Raw genomic sequence first — 18121 nt, forward strand, 5'->3', positions numbered from 1 at the left:
TAATAACTCAGTGTTTGCCTTTTCCCCTCTTTCCATTCTGTAATGTGATGATTATTTTAGTAATAAATATATTGCATATATATATTTTAAAAACCTTACAGTTGTATTAGCCTCTTACAGTTTGGAAATAATTTTCACTTACAGTAATCAGAGACTTAAAACAACTTGGGGGAGGCAAGCATCACAGATTCTATTTTAGATGAGGAGCTCAGGATCTTCAAGATGAAGTCAACTGTCTTAAGCCACGCATCCTATAAGTGGAAAAGTTGGGGTGGGAGCACAGGTCTTCTTACTGTGGTCCATTCTCTTCTTCAAGTTGCCAGAGAGCTCAAGGAGGTTGAAACCCCTCAGGGTGGCAGCCCTGTATTCTTTTCCACAGCAGGTAAATGCAGGTGTGCATTTCCGGTGGCTGCTGTAATGAATTGCCAGAAACTAGATGGTTTAAAACAGCAGAAATTTATTCTTTCACAGTTCTGGAAGCCAAAGGCTGAAATCAATGGGTGTCCAGCACCATGCTTCTTCCAAAGACCCTAGGGAACAATCTTGTCTTGCCTCTCCTTGCTTTTGGTGGGCATAGGCCATCCTTGGTCTTCCTTGGATTGTAGATGCATCACTCCAATGCCTGCCTCCATCGTTACATGGGGTTTTCCTGTGCGTCTCTCTCTGTCTTCAAATGGCCTTCAAGGACACCTCCCTCTGGATTTAAGGCCCACTCTATGTCTCAAACTGATGATACCTGCAAGGATCTAATTTCCAAATAATGTCATCTTCACAGGACTTCAAGATATCTATTTGGGGGAGAATATTTAGCCCACAATGATATATATAAGAATCACTTTGCTTCTCCATCAAAGGAGAGGAGGAAAAGGATAATTGAACCAGAAGGGTACAGAGCAAGTTCCCATATGAAGGCAAAGATCCTTTGGTCCAAATCCCCCTGAGAATGCTCTGAGTTCTCAGACTACACCTTAGAACTGGGGTCCTGGAAGCCAAATAGTGAACCAGTATGTGCTCGCTGGGGCATAGGGAGAGTACGTCATGGAGGGGGGATTTGTCCCTCGACAGATGCTAAATCTTGAAGACTGCTGGAAGCCTAGAGTCCCAGTCCTGATTCAACCCAAAGAGTTCAGTGAGGTGGGTAGGCTTGGTGCAGCATTCAGGAAGCCAGGGCCACCTGTGTGGGCGTCATGGGTACTGGCTGCTACTAGAAAGCTTGACTGTGGGAGGTGGTAGGCAAGTACCCAAGAAGGCTGTGGATGTAGGGGAAAGCCCAGAAAAGGAAACAGGGAGCACTAATTGGGTATCAGAGACTCACCAAAAGGGCTGGGGTGCCAAAAAGCCGGGGTCTCAAAAGCAGAGACTTTGGTCCTGGACCCCTAAAAGAGCCAACCTCATATGGAGAGTAAAGCAGCAAAGGTTATGATCCAAGGATAATGGGAAAACCTGGGAATTCTCCCAGTGGCACCAAGTCCAAATGCCTCATATCAATGGAGACTTGGGAAAGAGGGAGGGAATAAGAGAACTAATACATACTTCCACGTTTTTCTATAAACTCAAACTGGGGGAAAGTATTATTAACATACATCCAATCCTGACAACATTGAATGGAAAAGTGATGAGGGTGAGATTTGTTGGTGGAGACCTTTAGCAGACACATTTGTATGGAGACAAGAAAGGAAGTTTATGGGACATAAGGAAAGGGATACTACCCCCTTTCTATCCCTCCCAATGAAGAATGCTCTCTCCTCTTCCTTCAACTACACCAAAAGACAAGCCCACCCTTCAAAGCAGACCACCTCATTGGAATTTAGGAAATAAAGGAGGCAGATTATTCAATTCTTTACAAAAATCTTTGGTACAAACGGGGAAGGATCTAAAAGAAGGAAATCAAGATTTAAAGCATGATTTGTTTAATAGTCTTATCCCTGCCATCCTGCTCTTCCCCCCCCCCCCTTTTTTTTTTTGAGATTCAGAATCGCAGTCCCTGTAGTTAATATAATTCTCAACTTGCTTTGGCCATACGTTGAGATTACAGAGACACAGAAAAGCAGTCAAGCAAGGCATGGTGAATGAGAAATGAAAGAGCGAGCAGGTTATTCAGAACCTGAAACCATCTGTGCTGCTGGGCATTAGAGCAACCTCACGATCCACAAAGCACCCCCACAATCAGCACCCCAGGTATAATCACGTCAGAGTGAGCAGGAAGCTGTGGCCATGCCCTCCAAGTAGCCCTGAAGACATCCTTCTCAGAGCAAGAGGGCAGGGGAGATGGGAGCCCTTTACATGCCCTTGACTGGCTGATCTTTATCACTCTGAATCAGAGGAATCAGCAAGTCCATCACTTGGAGATTTAATTTTCTTTTCTGTACTCAAATCTCATAATGAATGATTCCAGGAGCTTATTAATTTTTCATTCCAGAATGAGCACTACGGCTACATAGTATGAAGTTCTGCTGCTTTTGGAAAATTCCATTCATGCCTTGGGTCTGTACCGCGAATGGATTATACCTTTCCCTGATTTAAGCATCCAATTTCATTGAACTTCATGATAAAGGGATTAGTGTAAGGTCAGACCTGCAAGCACCTAAATATCTGTTCACTACAATACTGCTAACCCTGTACTGGTTTCCCCAGAGCCCAAAACATGGTGCCGTACAAAAACCCTCCAGTTGGAATCTGGGAATCCCCTTGATGTAAAACTTCTCAAGCTGTCTCCACCTCTGAATTTCTATCTCTCACTTGGACAATGATAATTAGCCTTCATCTTCAAAGGTCATATTTACAAATGTATTCATACTCACAGGATCAGGAGTTGGGACCTAAACTTGCCTTTTGTGGGGGACATGACTCAATCCCCAACACCTTGATATTTTTCAATTTTCTTAAGGAAATAGTGGCCAACGATACAGTAACCCCATTAGATCAAGCAAGAGGGGTCCTTGCTCTATTGTGTATTCTTTACGGGGATCCATATAGTACCAACATACCCAAACATATAATTAATAAAGATACATGGACACCTCTGTCAATTTAGATCTGGTACTCAAGATTTATATGGATTGACTCCTAATCCTAAACATCTGCTCACACCACTACCACCATTTAGGTCCCAGGAAAAAACTTTTCCACATCTCTTGCCCTAGGCCCTCCACTAAATGTATGGCATACGAGTGCTGTGACAGTTTTTGGACCTACTGTCACTTCTGAAGTTGGAGATGGACTACTTTGGAGCTCGGAAAAGATTTGACAGGAGCACGTAGGTAAGAGAAAAGACAAAATAATTTTTTTGTCTCATCTGTCTCCTCAGATATAAATGCAAGGGACTCTTGAATAATGAGTTATTTCTAAATAATGCTGAGCAGTCAATTTCTTGCTTCTCTTTGGTTTCAGTTCTTTATTCCAGAGGTTCTTACAAAGTAATGTGATATTCACAAAAGTTGTATATGTTGATTGAGGTACTTTTTTTAAACTTTTTTATTGTATAACATAACGTATATACAAAGCAAAGAAAGAAAAAAACAAAAATTTTCACAGCACTCTTCTACAAGTAGTTACAGGACAGATCCCAGAGTTTATCATGAGCTACCAGCCCATCCTCCCAGATTTTTCCTTCTAGCTGCTCCAGAATATAGGAGGCTAGAAGGAATAAATATTTTTCATCATCGCACTTGACTTTTTTTGTCTTTTTTTGTGAAAAATAACTTATATACAGAAAAGCAATAAATTTCAAAGCACAACACAACAATTAGTTGTAGAACAGATTTCATAGTTTGGTATGGGTTACAATTCCTTAATTTTAGGTTTTTACTTCTAGTTACGTTAAGATACTGGAGACTAAATGAAATATCAATTTAATGATTCAGCAATCATAATTGTACGTTAAGCCCTACCTTCTCTGTATAACTCTACCATCACCTTTGATCTTTCTATCCCTCTCTTTAGGGGTATTTGGGCTACGGCCATTCTAACTTTTCATGTTGGGAGAGGCTGTCAATAATGTGGGGTAGGGAGATAGAACTATCTGATGTTCTGGAGAAGCTGGGCCCTCTGGGTTTCAGGACTTACCTGGTCCATGGACCCAACTGTACATTGTAGGTTTCTGGAAAGTTACCCTATTACATGGGACCTTTGTAGAATCTTTTATATTGGCTAGGTGTTCTTTAAGATTGGCTGAAATTGTTTTGTTTGGGGTTCGACAAATTATGATAGGTAGCAATCTAACTGAAGTTTGCATAAGAGTGACTTCCAGAGTAATCTCTCAACTCCTTATTTTTACAAAATAAAACAGCCTCATATTCAAACATCCCTGGTCCATCAAAACCATATCCAGACATATGAAATAATAATTAAGCTTAGTCTCATTTGTTGACTTTAAGTCAAATAAAAACCACAGGTTTACATACGTTTGTCAAGTCTGTTAATGTGCTATAAAACTTTTGAGCAATTAGACATAGATTGTGGAACTCCACTTATAATTTTATCCCAAATATTTGAGGCAAGCCTGTACCTCGATATCCAGATATCATATCATGCTGTCATGGGTTGAATTGTGTCTCCAAAAAAGACATGTCTAATCTCAGACTTGTGAACGCTAACTTCTTTGGAAACAGGGTCTTTGAAGATGTTACTAGTCAAAATGGGGCTAAACAGTGGACCTTGATCCAAAATGATTTTTGTTCTTATAAAAGAGAGAATCAGATAGAAAGAGAGATGGGGAGAGCACCATTTGATGACTCAGGTAGAAATTGAAGTCCAAGGATTGCCAGGAAACCATCAAAAGCTAAGAGGAGACAAGGAAGGATTCTCCCCTGTAGATTTCGACTTCTAGCCTCCAGAACTGTGAGTTAGTACATTTATTTCGCCTTTTTTTCACTTTATAGTTGGCTTTCCATAAATGCACAGAGAGACCCCTGCCCTCTAGAAATAGGGCTACATCAGAAACTTACAGGGACATTTGTTCCCCACCCCCACCCTACTTTTTCTTTACCCTATCAAGGTTTTCTTTTTTCATAACATGTGATCATCATTATTTCTTTAGCTAAATATTTATTTAGCATTTACTAGTTGTTCTGAATTATCTTATTTAAATAGTCATCTGTGTGTTCAGGTCATTACTGGTTCTTTAATATTTTCCTTCCTCAACAGAATATAAATTCCAGGAAAGGAGAGACCTTTTGTCTTACCTCTGCCCCCAGCACCTGTAATAGGTACTAAATACCTGTGTACCTAATGGATGAATATATCTAGAATCTCAATAACTGAGATTCTCATGTATTTTTCCCTCCCCCTAGTGCTTTCATCTTTACTCAAACAACACTAGGATAAAATCAATCTGCTCTTAATACATATATAAATATATTTTTATATGTTATGATACATTATATACATATATGTACGCATGTATATTAGACAGGGCTCACAGACTAGTTTCGGCAGTGGCTGCTGTAGCAGCCCCACAGTAGGACTCTGGAGGGTCTTTATTTCACCAAAGTCTGGACCCAGCAGGAACACATCCATGTTCTATAGTTAAGATTCCAATATTTAAGACAGATTTTACTTGTACTAGACAAGCCAGGCAGCCTATTAAATCTACTTTCTGATCCCTGTTAACAGCATCTGACAAACTATCAAAGGGCCACTACCAGTGTCACCTATATGACAGTAAATCCTTGATAACAGCCATTAATGCATTGTGTGATAGTGAATGCTGTGAAAAGATTTTTTTTAAAAGGCAGGCGGACCTAAAAAAAGAGAGAGAGAATCAGTCCTATTAATTTCACAGAGGTACCACTGACCAGGCTGCAATGAGATCAGACAATGCCCTTGCTAACAAACATATTGTTACGTTTTTCAGATAACATATCTCTAATTAGTTTATCCTGTGGCTTTGGTGCAACTAAGCAGAAGGGAAGAGCAAATAGTAAATGATTTCAAAGGATCCTTCTTGTTTAAAAAGCTTACCCATTAAAGGCAAATATCAGATAGAAGCACTTAGAGAAGGCTTCACGTTCTTCTGTTTTAAAATAGTATGAAGTATAGAAAAGCAGAACAGTCTGAAAACTGCTGTCAAACCCTTTCTCTTTTCTACCTTCACAGTGAAAGGAGAAGCATAAGGTTGTCACAGGTTCTCTTGTTTAAACATCAGCTCTATTTCCTTTACAATGTTATACCTTCAGCTGATTACTTGGAGTGTTTCTCTGAAGAGACAGACCAAGCCCCACTTAGGACAAGAAGCTAACATTAAAATAACCCGACTGGAGCCCTCCTGGGCTGCTGATGGTGTATCAGAACCAAGATGCAGAGAGCTCAAGGTCAGAAACACCTGGTTACAAGCAGACTATATACCTCCTATGCCCCCCCCCCAATATCCCCACCCCCAAGATAAGGCCAGGACTAGTGAATCTGTCATATTCCCAACAACTGGTGTCCTTTCACAAGTTTGGAATGTATTGGGTACCCAGGGAAGAAAACACTGGGTGTAGGTAAAATCCTCAGGTGTAGTTCTCAGAACTCCATTCAGTGAGAGAATGATGGGTTGGGAGAGGAAAGGGCTGAGGCAGAGAACACTTCTGTCCTGTCCCGAGGGAGCAGGGGCACTTCCAAAAGTGTTCACGTGGACCCCATTTCTGCACTGATACCCTGAAATATGTTTTCTTTGATATAGTACTATAAGAAAGGTAGTTATTGAACAATATATTTATTTCAATTGCTTTAATATTGGAATATTTGAATATGGTACATTTGATCATTGAATTCTAAGTATCTGTTGCGTACTCCCCTTGTAAAATCAGAGGAAATTGCATGCGAATGCAGCAGGAGTAGAGGTAACGGATCCTTCCATTTGTGGCATGCCCTACTTTTACCAGCCTGAATTCCATGCTGGCTGCGATGATCCCTGTGTCTAACAGGAGAAGTGCTATGAAATCTGAATGCGGCATTCTCTTGCTTTATAGTAGCATTGCCTAATAACAGAAAGAAGACTCTGGGCCACAATTAATAGCCATCCTTACCGATCTTTTAACTATCTGCAATCTCCAAGGAGCTTGCTTTCCATTAACATTTCCAGAAATAGCTTACATTACATTATTAAAGTGCTGTGAGTGATAGTTTCCAAATTATTCCTAAGCTAATTATTAAAAAATGATTACTCAAAAAGCTTTTCCCACTTCCCATTGTACCATCAAGTGCCTTGCAGTAAATATGAAGATAGCACCACAGCCCATTGGAAGAATCTCTGCAAGTGATATAGGCAATTTCCATTAAATCATTCTCTAGTGTAGTCTACAATGTGTTTTCATTACAACCTATGGCGCTAAATACCATGGGAAAGGATGTGCAAATCAGCAATATTAACTATGCCTGTTAAGATGAGCTGAACTCACCTAATGAAGGGAGATATAGTTACTATAAAGCTATGTTTTGCTTTTTTTAAGGTTAATTAGACTGCCTAATTATCCCAGGCTGAGAGTATATTATTCTCTTGGAAAAGCAAGTATAATTAACTTAGAGAGACTTCCCCCACAAGCAAAAACAAGTAAATAGAAAAATTCCAATACAAAGCAGTGTACTTCTATTGAAATCCAAAGGGTGGCTTAACACTTGTGAAATAAGAGCAAATAAAACACAACAAAAACATTACTACAACAACAACACAGCAATAGTTGTTAAACATGGCTATCTTAAAAATTTACAAGATGTATAGAAGTGCTAACTGCAGAAACATATCCACAATTTCTAATCTGTTTAAAATAGCCTTCTGAAGAAGATGAAAAGAAAATATTTCCAAGGGATGATATGCTTATTACATACTTGGGCTGCCCAAGAACCAACCCTCTTTCTTTTTGTCACATTACCCTAAACTTCCATCTGGGAAATTACCTGTTGTACCTGCATGTTAGCTCAACCTCTTTTTCTGCCCAATCCTACTTCTGTAACTCCTTGACAGGTAAATGTTACCAGGAGAACTCTCCAATAAACCAGCTACTCACAAATGTCCAACTCAGAGTCTCTTTCCCAGGAAAGACAACATATGGCATTGATACCAGGAATGATTCTAGGAAGCAGAATCTAAAACAGGATTTAGGAGCTATATTTCATGCCGATTGGTTGATAATGAGGATCCCATCACAGGAACTGATAGCCTGTGGTATTTTGTGGCAGTATAATTGCTAAGCCTTTCACTAATGGTGAATCAGGACAGAGTGCAAGTGGAAGGAAATGTAGTGAATGAAATATCTCAAGATTGTTTAGGAATTTCAGAGAAAATAACGATTATAAGGGCAATGGAATTTGATGAATACTGCTGGGGCTCTTATAGAAAGGAAATGAAAGGTCAAATGTGACTTGTTACTAACATAAGACAAAGGTAGACACTGGAGAGCCTCCTGGGCAGCAGACAAAGAAGTGTTCATCTCCTGAAGTAAGAGAGCAGAAAAAGGCTGAGGATCAGGCCCAGGAATTAATTTTAATTGTAGTAGAGCTCCAGAGAAGGTTGGATTCCAAGCCTTACAAATCCATTAAGCTAGATTCAGGACCCTACCTGGGAAGGAGTGAGACCCTGAGATTTGAGCTTACCTCTTAAAGGCTATGGCACCTGATTTAAATAAAGATGGCAGTGGGAAATGACTTGACTGGTTATTTAGAAGCCCTTGGAATAAGATCTTTGAAAGACAATGGATTGAGCGCAAAGTGAGGTTTGTGTAAGGTAGGATAATGCTCAACAGAAACAATCCATCATGGAGGAGGCACCAAACAACCCCGCAGACAACATGACTTGACCGCTTGATGTCATCCATCCTCAGTCATTGGCCACCCTAGAACTGGCACTGTGGAGCTCTGTTTTAGTTCCTGGGATGCTCAAGCAAATACCATGAAATGAGATGAGTTAAACAATGGGCATTTTTTGTTTATGCTTTTATGGCTAAAAAAAAGTCCAAATCAAGTTGTCATAAAGGCAAAGATGCTTTCTTCATGAAGGCTGGTGTCCCAAGGCTTGCTACAGGTGATCCTTGGTCCTGGACAACCTGTCACATGGCAATGAGATGGCAGTCTCTCCTGGCCTCTCTGTTCTCTTTTGGGGTTCCACTGAATTTCAGCTTCTAACTGTTCCCTGTGTCTTTTTCTCTCTATGTCTAAGTTTCATTCTATTTATAAAGGACCCCAGTAATAGGATTAAGACTCACACTGATTGGGAGGGGGGTTCATACCTTAACTGAAGTAACCTCATCAAAAGGTCTTACTTACAACAGGTTCACACCCAGAGGGGTGGATTAAATTTAAGAACATGGGTACGTACAGCTTCAAACCACCTCAGGGCACCATCACTCAATGAGATTAACTGGCCACTTAGTGGCAAGATGATTACATTGGACCACTTTCACTCTGGAAAAGGCAACAATGCATGCAATTGATACATGCTATAAGCATGGATTTACCCTTCTTGACTTCAAGGTCTCAGCAACACCAATATGTAAGAACATATCAAGTGTTTGATCTACTGACACAGGATCCTTCTCAACATTTCATTGGACAAGGGCCTTACTTTATAGCAAAGGAGGTGAGGCAGTGTACAAATAATAACAGGATCTACCCATCTTCTCAGATACCACTCCACCTGGAAACTTATGGCATGCCAGATCCAAAGAACAGCCTTTTGAAGGCACAGCTGATATACTAGCTTAAAGATTATACTGGCAAAGATGGAGCACAGCCTTCCAGGACCTAGTATGTACCTACAGGAAGAATACATCTGTCTGGGAATAAGGGAGTAGAAATAGGAGTGACCTGCTTACCATCATTCCCAGTGAGCCACTTGTGGAGATTTTCCTTCCATCCACACAATTATAGGCTTTTGGGTCTAGAGACTGTAGTTGTTGGAAAGGATGCTTCTACCAGGGGATCTATCAAGAATCCCATTAAACTATGAGCAGTGGCTTCCATTCTATTCACTTTGTCTTCCTTGTACCAAGAGACCAGATGGCAAGGGAAGTGTCACCATGCTGGAAGGCATAATTGACTCTGATCATCTAGAGGTCACAGGGCTATCACACAATGGGGGTAGGAGGAATGTGCCAGGAACCTAGGTGACCACTGGGGTTTTACAATGTATTTTGTGACACTCTCCTGCCCAATTTTGATAGTAAATAAGTGTGTAAAAAGGATTTAGCTAGTCCTTGTTTCTAGCTTCATGGAGATAACCTCCAAATACTTGTGATTAAAGTGTCTTTGCCATTCAAGGTGGGTCTTTATCACACTAGATAGTTTATGCTAACCAGGTAACTCATGGTGGACACCTAAATAGTTTAGGCAAATAAGATGACTCAGAATGGGGATAGAGATGCCACAAAGACTGACTAGGTGATTAGAAGGGTGTGTTTTGAGCCAGGCCATATCAGTCTGACCTGTGAGGATGGGAGGGTATTAGAGAATGAGTTCAGCCATCCAACCAGATGGTGACTGATTCAGTCATGCCTATCTAATGAAACCCCAACAACAATTCTGGACACTGAAGCTTGAATGAGTTATCCTGGTTGGCAATATTGTCAAATAAAGATGTGTCCTAAGAGTAGCACATCCCTGAGGTTCCTACTGGGGACCCTCCCAGACCTCTCCCATAAACTCTGCTTTTAGCTGGTTCTGACTTACATCCTTTTGCTATAATACATCTGTAATCATATAATAAAGAGCTTTCCCATGTTCGTTGTGTCATCTTGGCAAGTTATCAAACCTGAAGGGATAGTGAGAACCCCCAAGTTGTAGACAGTTTATCAGAATCGAAGGTTGCCCTGGGAACACCCCCAACCTGAGTCTGGTAGAAGACTGTGCCCTTAACCTGTGAACCTCAGAAGGACTTCGTGACCATGGATCCAAAGCTCTCAAGGAAAAGAGTTTGGGTCATCTTCTCAGGTGAGCCATGCCAGAAGTGGTGTGAGCAAAGGATGAGAGGAATTGTCAGTGGCTTTTGCAGGCTGGAGTTGAGGAGAGAGAAATGGATTCTAGGGTGCAGCACTCAGATTCCCCAGTTACAACTGAGTTACTCCATGCTGACTGAGGTAGGTATTTTCCCTGCTGAGAGGTCATGTATGCATTCTCGAGGAATGTCTCTCAGCCGAAGAAAAATTATGCCCCTTATTGACTGTAGCTTATATCCAACAATTGGTCAATACAGGAGTGCAAAGACCTCACTTTTCTGCTTCAGTTCTGGATAAGTATGAAGGACCATTCCAGCTTCAGAGCTGCCATTGACCACTTACTTATAGAACCGTGTAAAACAAGACACATTCTTATATATGCAAATTGCAGTTAACATGCTACTGTGCAAAGGAAGAGTATCCTGGACTATCATAAAGTTAATTGGTTTCTCCTTTATTTTTAATGAAAGAATCTGCCTTTGGATTCATGCCTTTGAACAGGCTTTCATGTTCTATGAAGAAATATTTATAAGTTATACAAATGTAGGGCAAAAATGATATTTTTTGTGGAAGGTGATTACGTAAAAGCATCATCCTTATGCATTTGCATCCATGCATTGCTTTTGGAATTGAAGGAAGAAGAAAGAGAAGGAATACGAAGGGGAGGAAAGAGAAGGGAGACAAGGTAGAATAAGGAGAGGAGGAGGGGGGTAAGAATCAGATCAATTTCAAGATTCCAAATTCAGTAGCATAGTATGGCCTATGTACAAATTAACTTCTCCCATTCCAACAACTTGTCGTGCAATCCCCAACACTCCTTGACTTTCTAATAAATAACCAGGATTAGGTAAATGCTGACATGGATCCCTATGCCCAAGCATCTCCATCATCAACCTGCAATAAAGAGCTATGTGGGACTGTTCTGCCTGATGGGAGCCTGAAATGCAAGTCCTAGTTGGTTAAGGATCGCTGCTCTCAATCGCAACTGCAACTCTGACTTTAAATCCTGGGACATTTGCAAAGTCTTTAACATTAATTCAGTTCAGCAAACCTAGAAAAAGATTTGAAGGAAAATTATCAGAGCATGGAGATACACTCTGGGCCTTCGCTTCCTCATCTGAAAGAAGGGTTGGTTCTCCTGAACTTTCTGTTGGCCAACTTCCAGAAGGACCTCCCCAGAGTTCCCTGGTACTGCTGCAGATAGAGGAAGCCAAGGTGTCCACAGCTCCCCCATAGAGATGCATAGTCTGTTCCCTCCCATTTTCTACCATGAACCACAAAAAACCCACATTGACGGCATCTTTGAGGCTTCTCACATGGACCAGTAAGTTTCCCATTTTCTCCAAGATCAGTACTGACTCTTTCCTCTTTCTTCTGCAGAGTACCATTTTTAATCTGGGAGAATTTTCTCCTCCAAAGGGTTCCACTTGCCCACTGCTTCTTCATTAAAGACTAGCTCCCTAGCCCTAATTATTTTCCTCAGCAAACGAGACATGACATCAGAAATTGAAGAGATTGAAGTGACCATTTTCACTACGCGAGGTCAGAAGCTGCTCAAGGCCAAATGTTAGAGGGGCTTTTGTAGCCTAGAAAAAGCAATTTACTTCTCACAACATTTAATCAGAGAAGCAACCAGATTCAACCCATTAAAACAAGTCACCCCTCACACTTCCTCATTGAATCAATCTCAGTGAGTAGGGGCAATGTTTCCCTCTTCACATTAAACAACCATGTTCTACTCCAGTGGTTCCCAAACTTGAGCCTATATTAGAATCCCTTGCAAAGCTGGTTAAAACACACTGCCTGAGCCGCACCTCCTGGGTTTCTGATTTAGTAATTTGGGGCTGGGCCTAAGATTTTGCATTTCTAATTAGCTCCCTGGTGAAGCTGATGCCACTGGTCTCAGAGATACTGTGGACAGCTACTCTCTTAGTCCCCACCGTGGGCGGAAGCAGAGCAGGTGACACCAACTGAATGGGTCATCATTAAATTGGCTTGGGGTGTGAGTTTAGAGAGAGACAAGCTCTGGATCAGATTTAAGACCAGACATCATCTTAGAGGCTTTGAGTCAATGGACTGTGGGGGCAAAAATCAATATGAATAGAAATAAATGGAGAGGGGCAGGGTTTGGAAACATGACCCTGTGATATTGGCTTTCTGATCTCATTCCTAATCCATCCCAAACAAATGAGTCAATTTCAGAGGGAATACTGGTGGCAAGAGAACCCTGAGTTAGCACACCTGCAACCTGAGACCCTAGCCTGGATATTTCTTGATACAATAATCTTATCAGCCAGGCACTGGACATTCAGACAGAGAAAGGACTGTAATTGTTTTTATCCACCCTGAAAACTCAATGCTGGTTCAGATGAGAATTCAATTGATTTGAGATCATATTTGCCTCCTTTCCTGTTATCTTACAGACAGCGAATTAATAGCATTAAAGATTAATTAACAGGGAAGCTTGGGTACTACAATGTCAAAGAGATGATTAAACTTGGTGTTCTGGGCTTTATTTCCATCAGAGAGGAAAAAACCATCAGGAATTAAAGGCTTAGCTGCAACTTTTGTCCTAGGTACCAAGTCTATCCTAGGTACCAAGTCAGGATTTCTTAAACAGCAAACTGGTGTGTGTGTGTGGCGGGGGAGGGAACAGTTTAAGCTGTAACCAAGTTTTAGCCACCCTGTGGTACCAATGCACACGAACAATAGCAGCCCACCTGCACCTCCACCTGGTCAGGGGAGCCGGAGTCAGACAAGGTGACTGAGCTGTTTGGCATCACACAGACACTCAGGCTCTCTCCCTCCAGGTAAGGTGGCAACACAGAACTGGCTTTGTTCCAGAACCTTCTCATTTCCCTCAAATATTTTCTTCATCCCAAACCATCTTTTCTCAGATGGCTGTGCTGAAGCTGCTCATTTTTCTTTCAAGGGACAGGTACCGAAAGTGAGGCTCAGGGGGCCATAGTGGCTCAGCTGGCAAAGTTCTAACTTGCCATGCCGGAGACCTGGGTTCAGTTCCCAGTGCACCCCCATGCAAAAAAAAAAAAAAAAAAAGTAAGGCTGAATTGTTTAAAACCTGCAAAGTGAACTGAAAGCTTAACTGAGGTTAGGAAGAGGCACACTCTCCCTTGGACTCCCTCTACAACTCCAGGGAGCTTAGCTTGGAGAGAATTTCACAGTTCAGTGTGTTGCCTCACTGACATTTTGTACCATTAAATACTCCCAATAGCCTTGAGAAACAGGTTTCATTGTTTTCTTTTTACAGATGAAGAAACTGAGGGTGGGGATGGGGGTGTTAAGTGACTTGTCTAAAGGTGTCCTTGCAAACAAATGAAAGGGCTGGGCTTTAAAAACCATATATTTTTAATCTAAGATCTTTACTTTTCAAAAGTTCTACGGAATAACTGGTTATTTAGGGTAGAATAGATCTACAGGATATAGTAGCAATTTGATGAACAGTAGAAAATTGGACATCTGAAATCAGCTAGTGGAAAGATTTTATGACTATTCAGAATGAGCAGTGACAAATTCATCCTGTCTTAGCTTTCTGCCAAGAGGTTGTTTGCAAACATAGATAAGACATGGTGCCCATTGATTTGATTCATTCAGCAAACATTAACTGAACTCTTTGTCTACGTCAGGTCCTGTGCTCAGCATGAAGAAGCAAAAATCCACCCAGACCCCTGCCCTCAGTGAGCTACAGACTAGTGGGACACTGGCAAAGATTGTGGCACCCATAACAAGTCTACAAAAGAAGGATGTTTGGAACCAGGAGCACCAACAAGAGGAGAATTTTACTTTTTTGTGGGTCCAGAAAAGATTCTCAAGTAAATGACTCTGAACCTAATAACAAGAGGATAAAAAAAGAATAAATTGGGAAAATATGGGCAGGGATAATGCTCTCAGTAGAGGGGATGGATATGCAAAGGCCTGGTGGCACAAATTCAAAAGTCAGAGGATGGGAGGTGGGGTGAAGGTATAGGGATTAGAAGGAGACCAGGAGTTCACAAGTAAAGAGAGAGGTTGGGCCAGACCCTGCATGCACTACAGTCCCATTAAAGAGTTTCCTCAACCCCTCAAGTGAGGAGAAGCTAATGAACAATTTTAAGCAGGGTGCACGGTGGAGAAATGCATTCATTGATATTTTGTGCATGTAACAAAGACCTCCAAATCTCACTGAGTTTTAAACTATGGATTTTCATGCTCACAAGCCTTCACGTTGGCTACAGTTGACTTTGGCCAGGCTGGGCCAGCCTGGACTTAAGGTTGCAGTTGGGTCAGGTCAGCTCCTGTGTTTTCTTTCTGGGTTCGGGCTGAAGGGGTGGATAGATGTTTCTCATGGTGTTTCACAGGAGCACACAGGGCAAGCCAAGTCACATAAGCACATCAAAAACCCTTACTTGCATCAGGCTACTAAGTTTGCATAAGCCAGAGGAAGTTAGAAAGAGAAACACAGCATCCATGGGACAGAGAAATGGATCTGCCTACTCTAGTAGAAGGTTCTTCAAAGCAAAACATATGACTGTGTCATTCTGTAATAGAAGGGGATTTAAAAAATTGGGAACAGTGGTCCAGTCGACAATAGGTGGGGAACATGATTAACAATTCAAAATGCTCTTCTCTCTCTGTGGGGTAGAGGAACTATTACAGGAGGTCAGGATGGGTGTTCAAAGACTGGAGAGAAGCAAGTGTCAAACTTCACCCCAAGGGTGCTGACATATTCAGCTGAATAGTTGTGGACTCTGTCACTGACAAAACTGAATAAGGGGTTCGGCTGGACAGTTCAGAGTGGTTAGATCTTAATTTGCCAGGGTTGCCATGACAAAAACCACAGAATGGGTTAGTTCAACAAACAGGACTTTATTGTCTAAAGGGTTTTAGAGACTAGTCGTACAAATCAAGATTTTCGACATGCCATGCTTTCCCCTGGAGCCTGTAGCTAGCCTGTAGCTTGATGGTTATCCTTGGAGTTCCTTGGCTTGCTTCTCTGCTTCTGTTCCATGGCAAACTAGAACATTCTCTGGCTTCCTCTGACTGCAGGCATTTGCTCACTGACCACATCTGATTTTCCTCTGCTTATAGTCTCTAGGCATATAAATAATCTACAATAGGTTAGTTAGGAAAATCTTACACTGAACATATAGAATGATTTAACTCCCTGAGATAATCAGCTATCCAATGAGACGACCCATAATTAAACAAGGGCCATAATTCTTATAGCTCATGTATCAGAAAGGTGGCAAGATGGTACAATTCCAATGCAGGACACTTTTGAGAGTGAAAGGAAATCAACAGGAACATCTGGTCACCCCATGATTAGCAAAGTGCTTCAAAGACAAAGTCCCACTGCCATCAGCCATGCTGCTGACAAGGGTTCGTCTTCCACATAGTGCCATCATGGTTGCCTTGGAAACACATAATGCTACAGTTGAAATGTGTGATATGTTTAGCAAGCATGAATTTCCTACACGTTTTATAGAATCGTAAAAGCAGGAAAGAGTTATTTTAGTTGAGGCACTGAAGAAAATTTTATGGCAGAGGTGACATTTGAATTGAACTATGAATGACCAGAAGACAATCTACAGTAAGATAAAGAAAAAGAGCATTAAGATAAATAGCTTGAACAAATAAGAAACCCAGGCATCATTATAGAAGTAGGAAATGTCATACGGTGCTTGGAGAGCAGAAAGTAATCTTGATTTTAATGGAAACTTTTGTTTTTTTTTTTTTCCTTCTCAAGGAAAAACTGAACGCAGATTCCACAGTAAGCATTTCCGCATTATCTTGTTTAACATGGGTAACTTTCCCAAGGAGTCAAATATTTACGAGGTTGCATTTTAAGTAGACAAAAGATAAAATTTGGTTTAAGTAATATTCAGTATTAGAATTATAATGGTGATTGAAAAGCTCGTTGGTTGCAATGCTTAATAACATTTGATATAATTATCACAACAGTTACTGAGCCAACAGAAGGCACTGCAAATAATTAAAAGACTAGAATTGGAAATGGCTTGGAACTGATAACTAAAGTATTTGGAACAGATTAAAGAGTAAATATATCAATTCAAATAAGTAGATAACGGTGCCTTTCTTGTGCAGTTAAATAATCAAGTTGCCATAGTTAATTCTCCAGTCAAGTTCATCTTGCAGGGGTGTCGTCAGCCATGATGAGAAGTCTGAGTTTCCATGCCTTTGTGACTGCTTAATGCTAAGAAAATATCCCCAAAATGCCAACATCATGAGAGTTATGGAGAACTGAGAAGACTCTTCAAACATACCCTCAATGCCTATTAAATTTATGAAGGAGTTAATTAGATTTGAAGTCATCAGTTAAAAAGCAAAATAGTGGAAATAATTTGGTTTGTAAAATAACAACAATAACAACAAGACCACTTACCATTCAATTATTCTGTAAATTTTTGTTGAATACCAACTATGCGCCAAGAGACTCTGGGGATACAGCAGTAAATAAACAAAAGCTTCTTCCCTGCTGGAGAAAGACAATAAAAGAATATATAATGCAATTTCAGTAGTGAAATATACTATGAAAAAATAATGGAGAGTGGGAGCATAGAGTAACACTCATGCTTTCATAAGGGAACGTTTCTTTTATATTTGAAGCATTTTTTGGTTTGCACAGTACATCCACAGCCTTGGTAATTTCATGTACCTTGACAGACAAATGTCATTAGCAATTATTCCCACTTTTTGAGATGAGAATACCTAGAGAAATTAATAGAATCATCCAACATGCGTTGACATTGGTAAAGAAGGCATGCATGTGGAGTTAATACAGTAATTAATATATAAGATATAGTAATTATACTAAAAAAGCAAAACTTGATAGACAAGATAACTACTATAGTGAACATAATCAGGTCTGAAAGAGGAGCCTTTCCTGTTTTCTCCACTTTACCGTTTTAAACAAAAGTGCTTCTGAAAATTTTTAAATCGACAACTCAACACAAGCTTATGTTTATTCTTCAGCACTTCCACAGGAATAGGAAACAGACAACCTAACAAGAAAGTAGGAAACATATATGCACTGATAATTCAAAGAGAAATCCTCAGAAAATATATGAAAATTTCCTTAAACTGACTATTCAACAAGGGAATGAATTTAAAGCAATTAATACAGTTCATTTCAAGCACATCAGGTGAGAACAAATTAAAGCATCATACAACAGCAGTGTTGATGAAGATGGGCC

At 40.6% G+C, this 18121-nt stretch overlaps 1 long non-coding RNA gene across 8 annotated transcripts in view; it reads left to right on the plus strand.

Annotated features, from left to right (window-relative positions):
* Positions 1 to 17462, plus strand: part of LOC143651659 (uncharacterized) — a 31247-nt gene extending 13785 nt beyond the window's left edge. For 3 of the 8 annotated variants that reach the window (XR_013160105.1, XR_013160110.1, XR_013160109.1), the window contains 6 exons: positions 3144 to 3260; positions 4699 to 4839; positions 6097 to 6311; positions 14555 to 14740; positions 16654 to 16677; positions 17064 to 17462. This is a non-coding gene — a long non-coding RNA (uncharacterized LOC143651659). The remainder of the gene's footprint in view (positions 1 to 3143; positions 3261 to 4698; positions 4840 to 6096; positions 6312 to 14554; positions 14741 to 16653; positions 16678 to 17063) is intronic. The other 5 variants (XR_013160106.1, XR_013160107.1, XR_013160112.1 and 2 more) reach the window with 5 other exon arrangements.
* The last annotated feature ends 659 nt before the right edge of the window (positions 17463 to 18121 follow it).

The sequence above is a fragment of the Tamandua tetradactyla genome, chromosome 12 (genome assembly GCF_023851605.1).
Source record: "Tamandua tetradactyla isolate mTamTet1 chromosome 12, mTamTet1.pri, whole genome shotgun sequence".
Taxonomy (NCBI): Eukaryota; Metazoa; Chordata; class Mammalia; order Pilosa; family Myrmecophagidae; genus Tamandua; species Tamandua tetradactyla.